General features: G+C 49.2%; 1 protein-coding gene and 1 pseudogene across 1 annotated transcript in view; both read left to right on the top strand.

The window, feature by feature from the left end:
* Positions 1-831: 831 nt before the first annotated feature.
* LOC123464119 lies at positions 832-2,168 on the top strand (annotated as a pseudogene).
* Positions 2,169-7,116: 4,948 nt separating this feature from the next.
* The window catches only part of Anxa2 (annexin A2), a 58,914-nt gene continuing 52,674 nt past the window's right edge, over positions 7,117-13,356 (top strand). Inside the window, exon 1 of the mRNA XM_045160876.1 lies at positions 7,117-7,207. The gene's annotated coding sequence lies outside the window, so the exon portion shown is untranslated. The remainder of the gene's footprint in view (positions 7,208-13,356) is intronic.

Genomic DNA, 13,356 nt, shown 5'->3' with positions numbered 1-13,356 from the left:
TAGTTGCTGGGGGGAAACATTGGAAAAAATTGCTTAGCGGTTAAGGTGCTTGCCTGTGAAGCCTAAGGACCCAGGTTTAATTCCCTAGTACCCACATGAGCCAGATGTACAAGGTGGTGCATGTGTCTGGAGTTCATTTGTAGTGGGGTGGAGGCCCTGGCATGCCCATTCTCTCTCTTAATCTGCCTCTTTCTCTCAATCAAATCAATAAATAAAATATATATATTTTTTAAATTGGACAAAAATCAGTTTAAGAGAGGAGGTTTTTGTTACAATTTACAATTCCAGGCTCAAGTTCATCATGGTGAGAAAGGCATAGGGATAGGAGTTTGAACACAACTGGTCCCCAGCACATTTAGCACAGAGAGGAAACAAAGACAGATGAATGTTGATGCTTAGCCAGCTTTCTCCTCTTTAACTGTCCAAGATTCCAGACCGTGGCAGGCTTCAGCCCCCACAGTTAAGGTGGGAAAGTGGGACTTGCCACCTCAATTAACCTAATCTAGACAATCCCTCACAGATGTGCCCAGAGACTAACCTAATCCAGATGACCTCTCACAGGCATGTCCAGAGACCAACCTAATCTAGATGACCCCTCACAGACGTGTCCACATGTTTTTGAATTTCTGGTCCCCAGCTTGGGCAATTTGTTAGGTGAAGCTTTGCTGGAGGAGGTGTGCTGTTGGGGGAGACCCACAGCCATCAGCTCCTCCTTGTTCAGATCAGCTCTTCCTCGCACTGCTGTTTCCACATCACGTAGCAGGGGGACTGATGATCACGCCCTGCGAAGCTTCCCTTCCAAGTGCATGCTACTCTTTTCTGGTTGGAACCATGGAGGGTGCCCAAGTGAAGAAAAAGAAGGCTCCTGCTGTGCCAGAGATCCCCTCTTTTTTAAAATTAATTAATTTTTTTACTGGAAACTGCCATGATTGTAAACAATATCCCATGATAATTCCCTCCCTCCTCCGACTTTCCTCTTTGAAACTCCACTCTCCATTGTATCCCCTCACCCTCTCAGTCGGTCTCTCTTTTACTTTGATGTCATCATCTTTTCCTCCTGTTATGAGGGTCTTGTGTAGGGAGTGTCAGGCACTGTGAGGTCATGGATATCTAGGCCATGTTGTGTCTCGGGGGAGCACGTTGTAAGGAGTCCTACCCTTCCTTTGGCTCTTACATTCTTTCCACCACCTCTTCCACAATAGACCCTGAGCCTTGGAAGGTGTGTAGAGATACTGCAGTGCTGAGCATTCCTGTCACTTCTTTCCAGCACCATGATGCCTTCTGAGTCATCCCAAGGTCACTGCCATCTGAAAAGAGAAGGTTCTCTACCAAAAGTGAGAGTAGCATTAACATATGGGTATGAACATTAAGAGAAGTGCTTACTGGGCAGTTTGGGTAGCATAGCATATACATTTAGCCAGACAGCAGCAGACGTTACACCCCTAAGGCTCATGACTACCCCTGTTGCAGGTTTGCAGCATCAGGGATGTATTCCCTCCCATGGGGCGGGCCTCGAGTCCAATTAGAGGGTGGGTGGTTGTGCCAGAGACTCTTAAGAAAAAGCGGAGGAGCTTCACAGAGTTGAACGCGAAGTGTCTGAGGAAGGAGTTTGCCAGAAGCCACTTCGGTGGGCAAGGAGGAAGCTCTCCTATGGAAAGTCACTGCCGCAAGGAACGCAGGCAGATGCTCAGAGCCGAGACGCGCATGGCCAGGATGGCCAGGAAAGCTGCTAACGTCCCGGTACCTGCAGAACCCAAAGCAGCCTTTGTCCTCAGAGTCAGAGGTGTCAATGGCGTGAGCCCAGAGGTCCCCAAGGCATTTCAGCCTCTTCCCCTCGCCAGATCCTCAGGAGCACCTTCGTACAGCGAAGAGGGGAAATGAGCCGGTCTGCTAGCGTGGCCGGGGCCACGTCCGTGCAAAGCGAAGTGCCTTGACACGTGACTCTGACTGCTCGATCTCTCGGTAAGTACGGCGTCATCTGCATGGAAGACGTGATTCGGGAGATCTGCGTTGCGGGGAGACGCTGGAAGGAAGCAAGTAGCTTCCTGCGGCCCTTCAAGCTGTCCTCTCCAGGAGCTGGGGTGGAGGAAAAGGCAAGCCGCTCTGTGGAAGGTGGAGACGCTGGCGGCAGAGAGCCGAGCAATAGGCTGATTAGAACAGTGAACTAAGGCATCCACCACAGTATTTTTTTTAAATTTTATTTATTTATTTATTTATTTATTTATTTATTTATTTATTTATTCATTCATTCACTCATTCATTCATTCATTCATTTATTTGAGAGCGACAGACACAGAGAGAAAGACAGATAGAGGGAGAGAGAGAGAATGGGCGCGCCAGGGCTTCCAGCCTCTGCAAACGAACTCCAGACGCGTGTGCCCCCTTGTGCATCTGGCTAACGTGGGACCTGGGGAACCGAGCCTCGAACCCGGGTCCTTAGGCTTCACAGGCAAGCGCTTAACCGCTAAGCCATCTCTCCAGCCCCACCTCAGTATTTTTATACTCTGCTCACTTCATAGACATTGGCTGCTGACAAATTGAAAAAAAAAAAATTTAAAAGACTGCGAGCTAAAATAACTCTTTTCCTCCCATCAAGTGATTTTGGTTCAGTGCTGTGGGTGTGTCCCAGCAACACAAAGGTGGCCACAGCAGTAACCATGTAAACCATCATACTATGTATCTTCTTTCTTTGTTTCAACTATTTTTGTTGTTGTTGTTGTTGTTGTTGTTGTTTGAGGTAGGGTCTCACTCTAGCCCACACTGACCTGGAATTCACTCAGTAGTCTCACACTGGCCTCAAACTCACAATTATCCTCCTACCTCTGCTGGGATTGAAATCATGTGTCACCTTGCCTGGCTCAGCTATTTTTTTTTTTTTAATATTATGGGAGTAATTAATACCAGCGAGGAAAATAAAGCAAAACATGTGCATGTAAAAAAGGTGGCAGTTTTTCTTTCCATGTGTAGTCCCCAAAGGTAACCATTACCAATTTAGAGTACATATTATTACGTTTTTATTTATTTATTTTGGTTTTAGTCCAGGCTGACCTAGAATTCACTATACAGTGTCAGGCTGGCCTTGAACTCACAGGACTCCTCCTACCTCTGCCTCCAGAGTGTTGGGATTAAGGGCATGAGCCACCACACCCAGCTCAGTTTACTTTTTCACTTTATCCAACATTATATGGTTGTTAAACTTAAAAAGAATATTCAAAGCATTCAAAATACATCAAATAAATATCCAATACAGGAGACAATAAAATGACTTGTATGCTCTCATTTCACTGAAATATTTAAATAACTTATGAAAAATATTATACTACTTTAAACAGAATTCATGACCAAGATTATGACTAACATGTACTGTATGCAGAATTGATTTTTTTTTACTTGATGACAGATACTCAGCACCTAAATATTTGTATGCATTTTGTACAAAATTCTGTGAAAAATACTGCTTAAAGAAACAGTAGAAAGCTGGGCGTGGTGGCTCACGCCTTTAATCCCAGCACTCGGGAGGCAGAGGTAGGAGGAGCGCTGTGAGTTTGAGGCCACCCTGAGACTACATAGTGAATTCCAGGTCAGCCTGGGCTACAGTGAGACCCTACCTTGAAAAACCAAAAAAAAAAAAAAAAAAAAAAACAGTAGAGGCTGGTAGAGTCAAAATATTATACATCTTGTTATTTGCTAACCTGTAAGAATGCAGTAGACAGCTGGGAAATGTGGCTCAGTGGTAGAGCATTTGTCTCATAGGTCCTGGGTTTGATTCTCAACACTGCCTACCCAACCCCCAAGGCAGTGAAATGTGCGAAGGTAAAAAGCAAGGTGCTTCTAGCTCAAGAAACATCTCCATGTCCCTGTGATTTGGCCTAAGAATGGTCTCAAAGGGTGGACATTGGAACTCAATTGGTTTCCATAATATTTTAAAAATATTTTTTATTTATTTATTAGAGAGAAAGAGAGGTACAGAAATAGGCAGATAGAGACAATGGGTATGCAAGGGCCTCCAGCCACTGTAAGTGAACTCCAGATGCGTGCGCCCTCTTGTTCATCTGGCTCACGTGGGTCCTGGAGGATTGAAACTGGGTCCTTTGCTTTGCAGGCAAGCACCTTAACTGCTAAGCCATCTTGCCAGCCCTCCAGAATGTTTGTTTTCTAAAATATTTTATTTGTGCTGTCAGACATCTGGAAAACACTGCACTGCATGCAATCCTAAGGGAGACAGAAGCCATCAGTGGTGAGAACAGTGGACACTGCAAGTCTCAAGTTTGGCCAGCCAGGCCAAATGAGCCAATGGGTGTGATAGTGGCATGTCTGTTATGGGAGAAACCAACCACTCTCTAATTGGACTGGAGGCCCGCTCCATGGGAGGGAATACATCCCTGATACTGAAAACCTAATCAAAAGCCTGTGGTTGGGGAGGCCATGAGCTTTAGGAGTGTAATGCCTATTCTTATCTGGCTAAATACATATATAATGCTCACCAAACTGCCCTATAAGCACTTTACTTACCCATCTATTAATGCTACTCTCACTTTTGGTTAGAGAAGCTTCTCTTTTCAGATAGTGGTGACCACTGGGATGACCCAAAAGGCACTATAGTGCCGAGAAGATGTGACAGAGGCGTGTTCAGCACTGAAACATCTTTATCACAGCCTCCAAGGGTCAGGGTCTATTGCAGAAGAGGTGGCAGAAAGAATGTAATAGTCGAAGGAAGGGTAGGACTGCTTACAATGCAATTGAGAGAGTGAGAGAGAGAGAGAGATAGAATGGGCGTGCTAGGGCCTCTAGCTGCTGCAGATAAACTCTAGATGCATGTGCCACCTTGTGCATCTGGTTTATGTGGTTACTAAGGAATCAGACTCTGGTCCTTAGGCTTTGCAGGCAAGTGCCTTAACTGCTGAACCATCTCTCCAGCCTAGGCCCATATTTTTTTTAAATGAGGTGCCTCATTGTCCTGGAATTTGCTGTGTTGGGGAGACTGGCTAGCCAGAGAGCCCTATGGATCCTCCTGACTCCATCTCCCCAGTGCTGAATCTCAAGAGCACAAACCCATGTCCAGTGACTTTCCCAGCTCAGTCGTGACTTACCCTTTCTCTCTCTCTTTCTTTCTTTCTTTCTTTCTTTCTTTCTTTCTTTCTTTCTTTCTTTCTTTCTTTCTTTCTTCCTTTGTTTTTGGTTTTTCGAGGTAGGGTCTCACTCTAGCCCAGGCTGACCTGGAATTAACTGTGTAGTCTCAGGGTGGTCTCGAGCTCATGGTGATGGTGATCCACTTACCTCTGCGTCTTCAGTGCTGGGATTAAAGGCGTGCACCATCATACTTTTAACTGCATCGTGTTGATGATACTGACACTGAAAAGGTTAGCCTGAAGTAAATAAAATCTGACTGGTGGACAGAACTATGTATTGTTGGATTTGCCAGAATGTCTATTGGCCTTGCTATGTGATTCCCAAGAGTGACCTCAGATTCATGGCGATCCTTCTACCTCTGCCTGTTCAGTTGCTGGGCGAGTGGATGGGCTTTAAGAACCAGGAAGACTGGGAGACAGGACTGCGTGGAGTGTGCAAGGTGGAGGTTTAAAGGCCTAGTGAAACTCCTTCCCGATTCTTTGCCAGTATGAGGTTTGAATTCAGTCTTGGGCAGTCCACACTTGGGTGCTGGCTCACATAGCGTCAACGTAAAGCCTAGGAAGAGCAGGTTAGGAAAGAAACAGAAGGGCTGGGAAGACGATTCCGTGGTGAAAGCCTCTTGTTTGTGAAGCCTGTTGGCCCCGGTTCAATCCCCCACTACTCACAAAGAGCCAGACGCACAAAGCGCTGTACGTGTCTGCAGTTTGCAGGAACTGGAGGCCCTGGTGTGGCCATGCACTCTTCTAGCTCTCTCTCCTGTTAAGTAACTTTTTTTCCTTTCTTTTCTTTTTTCTTTTTTTTCCGGGGTAGGGTCTCACTCTAGCTCCGGATGGCCTGGATTTCACTATGGAGTCTCAGGGTGGCCTCGAACTCACAGCCATCCTCCTACCTCCGCCTCCCCAGTGCTGGAATAAAGGCGTGCGCCACCACTCCCGGCTTCAGTAAATTTTTTTAAAAAGGAAGAAACATGAGAGCTGGTCAGGTGGCTGAGGAAAAAAAAAAAAAAAAAAAACCAACCCGACAGTTATGAAAGAAGGTAAGAATTCTTTATTGGAGCTGAGGCTCAAGCCGCAGGCCCCACCCAGCCCAAGCCTGCAGAGCTGCTCAGGCTGTGTGGGGCCTGCAGTGAGGCCCTAGGGTTCACTTGGCGCTGGGCAGCCGTCTTGGGAATCGAAGCGTCTACTAGGGCGCGAGGGAGGATGCTATTTTGGCTGCTTGTCTTGGGTCTCACCCCTCGTTCCTCCCCTGCTGCTTTGGGTCCAGCCTGTGCACTTGGGGTCTCGGGCTGGGTAAACTTTGCTAGCACGGATCAGGCGAACCGCCTTGCAGGCGCTCCTCCAGCGAGTGACCAGAGGTTAAACTAATATGTGTGCAGATGGTCACGGGGAGCTGGATGCCAACAGCCCAGCACAGGGAAGTCCAAATTTATGTTTCTTGGAGCCATTCTATACTCCATTGTATAAACACCCCAAATCCTTAAAAAAAAAAAAAAAAAAGTTAAAAAGTGATTTAAGAAAGGCCAGCTACTAAAGTCTCACTCATTATTATTATTATTATTATTTTTACTTGTTTCTTGAAGTAGGGTCTCGGTGTAGCCCAGGCTGACCCGGAACTCACTCTGTAGTTCCAGGCTCAGGCTGGCCTCGAACTCACAGTGACCCTCCTAGCTCAGCCTCCCTAGTGCTGGGTCTCAAGGTGTGCTCTGTGAGTCTTACTCGTTATCAAGCCAAGGCCATGCCGAACCCAGGACTGGACCCTGAAAATGAAAGGGGGTGGGGGGAGAATGAGTCTCGCAAGCGTCGGCGGGGCTGTCATGCGTGACACAGTTCCCGCGTGGCCCGGGCCGGCCCTGGGCGCTGTTCCAGGGCGCGGCTGCCGGGCGGCCCGGGCGGGCTGGGGAGGGTGAGTCACCGTGACCCGGGGAGCGAGCGGGCCGGCGAGGGGCGGCGGGGCGGGGCGGGGCGGGGCGGGCCGCCGGGCACAAAGAGGATGTGGCGGGTATAAAAGCCCCACCCAGGCCAGCCGGCTCCGCTCGGCATCTGGGGGAGTCTGCAGCAGCGCCCGGCGCCCGGCCCAGGTAAGCGGGGCGCGCCCGGCCCCGTCCGCTATGGCCCCGGGGGCTGCGGGCACGCGGGGAGGCTGGACGCGGCTTTGCGGAGAACGGCTGGGCGCAGAGGGGCCCCCGGGAGGGCGGGAGGCAGGGCAGGGGCCGGAGGGACCGTCCGCGCTCGGTGCTCCGGGTGCCCCGCGCAGGCCTGGGGCACGCGGCGCGGCCGCAGGCAGGCTCGTGGGGTGCGGGCGGACGCGGTACCCGCCCGCCAGCCCGGGGGCCCCCCGCATTCCACACGTGCCTGGCGCCGACGAGGAGTGAAGGGGTGGACAGGGTGCGGTCACTGAAGCAGTTGCCGCTGGACCGTGGGCTTTCCCCTTCACGTTTAATCTCCCTGTGAAAGTAACCCCTTGTGAGTTTCACGTTAATTTCCTTGCCAGACACGGGGAGTTTGAACAGGACGTTATGGAGATCGTAGCGGTGGGCCAGGAGTGGAAGTTCTGAGGATCCAGGACTGCTCACAGCCCCCCCTCCCCAAATCAAACAAACAAACAAAAGAATATCCTCAATTCTTTCTTTATGGGGATTGTTTTATACGACAGTGTCCCTGGATTTCACTGCACCCGAAAACTTTCCCACTTGGTAGAACATTTGCGTCAAGAAGGGAGAGAGAGAGAGAATGGGCCCACTAGGGGCCTCGCTAATGAACTCCAGATGCAAGAGCCCCTTTGTGCATCTGGCTTCCGTGGGTACTGGGGACGAGACGACTTCTTCTTCTTTTTTTTAACTCGCTTGATGCCACGGTGAGTCAGTCCGGAGGGGACTGAGGCCACAGAAAAGGGCGTGGCTCCTCTGCGGCAGGTCTCAGTGCTGGCATGGAGGGCTTCGGTTCTATAAGTTTCTTTATCAATGAAAGTGGTCTCAAAACGCCCATTTTTAACCTCCACCCAGACAGAGTTCTTGTTGAAGATTTACACAAACATGTTCATTCAAAAATAAATATGTAAAGTACACCGAAAGCACTGAATGCTATACAAATGTAAAAAATAATAATAATCCCAGCACCAGGAGACAGAGGCGGGAGGATCTGGAGTTTGCCTCCAGCCTGAGTTGCGCGGAGGGATCAAGGTCAGTCTGAACTACATAGAGCCCGTCTCAAAAGCCAAGGGCTGGGGATGTAGCCCAGTGGTTAGAATGCTGACCTAACATGCACAAGTTCCTGGGTTCATCCCCAGCATTGAACAAAACAAAAATGTCATTTTCGTAGTGAGCTCTGCAGTGTTAAAGCTGTGGGTGTTGCGAGTTTTCCCCCAAAGAGCATCTCCTTGGGGGTTACACCCCAGTTAACAGCAACCATAAATTCTTGGAGTCTCAGATCCTGAGACTGCGGCGTTTGGGGCGGTGTTCCTCTACACGCCCTTAACTTGCACTGGGGAATGGAATCCACTTTCCAATGGAAACCGTGTGCTTAGGTTCCCAGGCTAGCCCAGCAAAACATTTCCACATAATATGCACTACATCAGAGAGGGGAGTGTGAAGGGAAAAGAGAATAAATCCATGACATTTTTCTAGTTCTTTTCATAGTTTTAATAATAGTTTGGAGGGAATTGTGTTAATTGGAGACTTGTCTTAGCTCGCACTCTGCTTCTTTCCCACCCTCTTCCCACCTTCCTGACGGAGTGACCGATGAGCGGTGGCTCCATGCCCTCCTCCTCCGCACTCAGTGTATGCACTGACACCCAGCCAAGGACTAGCAGTTGAATCAGTACTAAGGAAGGGATGGTTGGTGGTCCCCAGGCTCTCAGCAACCCAAAGGGGTTGGGTATTAGTTTTAAAAAGAGCAAAACCCAAAGCTGGTTAAATTGAACAGATCTGGCTGGGCATGGTCGCGCACGCCTTTAATCCCAGCACTTGGGAGGCAGAGGTAGGAGGATCAATCACTGTGAGTTCAAGGCCACCCTGAGACTACATAGTGGATTCCAGGTCAGCCTAGGCTAGAGTGAGACCCTACCTCAAAAGAAAAAAAAGAACATATCTGATATTTCAAGAACGTGTGGCTGTGGACATAGGGAGCAGTAGTATGTTTGGGAGACGGATCGTAGGTGAGACCTGGGCAGAGAGGAATCCTCTGCGGCTTCGCAGTTTCCCCGTAAGTCCAGCGATGATGTCACATTCAAGGGTTCCTCCCAAAGTGCTAGGCCCATCGGCGCTGGGAGGGGTGGTCATCTCTGTTGGAGGCTTGGGACGCCTTACGGCAGATGGCCAGGAAGTATCGCTGACTCATGAGAGGTTCTGAGAGCGTGGTCTTGGACTGGAGTCTCGGTATTTAACATCCCGTGTGAGCCATTAAAGAACCCTATTGATTGAGATTAGACTGCAGTGCTGGCCGTGGGCTTCCTGGTTCGTTCTGATTTCAGCAGTTCTCCTGGCGAGGCAGGCATGCTCCTAAACTGCTGTTGATTTCGAGCCCTGGGCTCTGTGCCCCCCTGCTGTCTGCCTCAGGTGCCTTGTTGGGGCCGTAGTCTCGCCCTTGGCTTGTGCAGGGTGAAGGGACCGCTGTGGGTGCTTTTTAAAAAAGTTTGTTTATTTATTTATTTGAGAGCAACAGACAGGGAGAGAAAGAGGCAGAGAGAGAGAGAATGTACGCCCCAGGGCCTCCAGCCACTGCACACAAACTCCAGAGGCGTGCGCCCCCTTGTGCATCTGGATTACGTGGGTCCTGGGGAATCGAGCCTCGAACCGGGGTCCTTAGGCTTCACAGGCAAGCGCTTAACCGCTAAGCCATCTCTCCAGCCCCCTAGGGTGCCTTTTGTTAGGGGAGATTGTGTGTGTAACAAAAGGAGTCCCAGGTGCCAGTGAGCTGTACCTGTATGTGGTTCCAACACCTGCTGTGTTCTACTGGTCACAGGCCCTGAGGACGCACTGGGTAACCAAACAGCACACACACCAACACATATGCACACATACATATGCACACATACATGAATATGTACACATACACATGCAACACATACCCACATGTTTCTGCTCTTTAAGCTTTAAATCTACTGAGAAGAGAAAGAAAAGACATAAGTGATTTTATAGATAGCAATTGGAGTTTCGTTTAAAAAAAAAAAAAGCAATTTAAAATTGTGGGTTTTCCCAAGTTATTTCCGACATTCCTTGCAGATCTGGCCGGATCTCATTCTCCCTTCTGTCCAGCTGTCTCGCAGACCTCCATGTCACGTTGAGCTCATCTCGAAGAAGTGTTGTATACAGTTACAGGGGTGTAACCCTGGCCTCCAGATTTACTGTGAAGCTTGAATAGAAGTGGGATGTTTCTCTTTTTATTTTTTCACACATAGGGGCTCATCTTTCTTCATTTTACCCAGGGCCATACCCTTTTCTAGTTGTGAGCCATGCCAGAGGAAATTCCAGTCCATAAAAAAAAAAAAAAAAAATTCTTTCCACCCATTCACTGCCTCTTTCCTTATCCTCTTGCCAGAGGCAGTCCTCATCTACTTGTGGGGAACAAGAGTCTGGAGCTGTCCCACATTCATGATTCTGGGTGGTTCCCACGTCTTTCTTTCAGGTTACACAGGGAAGAGCTTTAAAGCTTCTGAGTTCAATTTGGATAACTGCCCGTAGCTCCCAAATGGTGTGGGGTCTAACCCCAGGCTTGGTGTGGAATGCCCTGACTCCAGGGTGTGGCTATGTGTGGCACGGAGCCAACTGTTCATGCCCTTTGTCTCCTTGCCACACCCTGTCTGCTCACTGAACAGCTCAGAGGAAGTGGAGTCCCAAGGCCACGTGGGCATCCTGCCCCGTTGCTGTCCCCCTGCTTGTTCATGCGGCTTCCAGTGCCATATTTGCCCAGAGGCACAGCTGGGACCCCAACCCAAACAGCCTTGGCAGTGTGGGGGTAGACGCTGGGCTGGGCCGGGGTCCCGCTGCCTACCAACATGGGAAGAGGCTATTCTGACATGATGCGATCTTCCAGGCTTTTCCAGAGATGTGGGAGCCCTCAACTCTGAATGCATGGAACTGGACTTGAATTTGAAAGGTTTGGCCCAAGAGTGAGAAGGGACGCTAGGGTTTATACTGTATTCAGAGGAACACATGGCAAGCCCACTGTGACATATGAGCCATCCAGAGTTGCCATTGAATGCCTACTGTGTGCCAGGTGCTGTCTTGTCGGCCCTCTGCCTCGGGAGACACGCATCACCCCGAGCTCTGTGAGTGGCCTCTGTGGAAGATGCCTTGCACGCTTCACACACTCAGCTCTGACGTTTCACTGGTGCGTGAGCACCGCGCCAAGGAGGGAGGGTGAGGAATCTGCCATGATTCTTTGTCACCTAAAACCTCACTTGGATATTGTCTGATGGCGACAGAGCATTCCTGGTGGAGGGAACTTGGAGAGGCGGCAGACAGTGCTGAGAGAAAGTCCAGTCTGACTTTCTGAGCAGCAGGGAGAGAGGGATGTGCCCACAGAAGGGTCAAAGGGAGAGCTAGAGACACAGCAGTTAGTAAAGTGCTTGCCTAGCGCCAAGCCCTGGGCGTGATCCACACTGCCTTAAACCGCGGAGGTAGGAGGATCAGAAACTCCAGTGAATCCTCAGCTACATGGCGAGCCGGGCTGTATGGTTACATGAGACCCTCATCTCAGGAATCAAGGCCGGTGGAGGAGAAGATATTTAAGGTCAGAACGTAAACACAGAGTGGATGATCTTGACTGTTGAATTTAGACTTTCCCCCTGTCATATATATATATATATAGGCCATAAGGCATTCAAATTGAATTATACCTATTCAGGCTGTGTTTCCCAACCTTGAAAAGTACTCCGTGCCAAATGACGTCAGCCTTCCTGCCCGCTCTCCTTCAGCCCCCTTCACCCTGTGTGGAGGGACTGCCAGAGAGGGGCTCGGGGAGCCAGAAGCAGCCCTGGGTCTGTAACTAGCAAACCAGTACTGAGTCAGGTAGACAGCCAAGGGGTCCTGCTAGAGCAAGGGCTGGGTGGGGGGGAAGGAGGACTGGGATTGGGGTGGTTCGTGCTCAGTCTGTTCAAGGCCATGGGCAGAATTCCAAGAATCCTGAGGAATGACTTGGCCTTGTGACTCAGGCATTAATCAGTACCATACAACCAAGGGGGAGAGTGTATGTTCTCAAGACGGTTCAGTGAGCTGATTTTGAGGGGGGGGGGCGTGAAGGGTTGGGTACAGTGGGAACTCCTCTGCCCCCTCATTGATGCTTTTTTTTTTTTAAATTCCCTTGTGGCTCTTGAAAATTACTTGTTCCAGATGTACAGTCTGGGCTCTGGTGGGGAAACCCCAGCCCTCCATACTCCCCAGCCCCGCAGTCCGTTTGTATTTTAAAAATTTACTTTGTGGCACCCCTTTCCTGATTGGGTCATCTTGGTTGCTAGGCATCTGTTTTGTGGTAACCCAACAACACCAGTTTCTTCTAAACTCCAAGTGGGTGTGTCTCTGAAACTGCTGGGTTAAACCACAGATTCTCTACCACACAGCCCTGTTGCAACATGCTTTTTTGTTTGTTTGTTTGTTTAAATCAATATCAGGGCTTTCTGGAATTGGGTCCTTTTAATTTATTTCAGTGAAACTGACTTTTACTCTTTGAAATGTTGGCTCTATTTTTTTTTTTTTTTCTGGGTTCATCCCAGACTTTTAGCAAACTTTTTGTTTTGCTTTCCTTTATGGGAGAGAAGTTAGAACTGCCTTCTTTCGGCTGGAGAGATGGCTTAGTGGTTAAGGAAGCTTGCGTAAGGTTCGGTACTCCAGGACCCGTGTAAGCCAGATGCACAAGGTGGCATGTGCAGCTGGAGTTTGTTTGCAGAGGCTAGAAGCCCTGGCATGCCCATTCTCCCTCCCTCTCTCAAACAAATAAATAAATTTAACCTGTTTTGTTTTTTTTTTTCCCCCCCAAGGTAGCATTTCACTATAGCCCAGGCTGACCTGGAATTCACAATGTAGTCTCAGGGTGGGCTCGAACTCACAGTAATCCTCCTCCTTCTGCCTCCCAAGTGCTGAGGTTAAAGGTGTTTTAAAAAATATTTATTTACTTGAGAGAGAGAGAGAGAAAATGGGTGCACCACGGCCTCCCACCATTACAAACATTGACTCCAGAAACATGGGCCATTTTACATGTACCTTTATTTATTTATTTATTTTAAGAGATCACT

The sequence above is a fragment of the Jaculus jaculus genome, chromosome 10 (genome assembly GCF_020740685.1).
Source record: "Jaculus jaculus isolate mJacJac1 chromosome 10, mJacJac1.mat.Y.cur, whole genome shotgun sequence".
Lineage (NCBI taxonomy): Eukaryota > Metazoa > Chordata > Mammalia > Rodentia > Dipodidae > Jaculus > Jaculus jaculus.
This window is presented reverse-complemented; position numbering and strand designations above follow the sequence as displayed.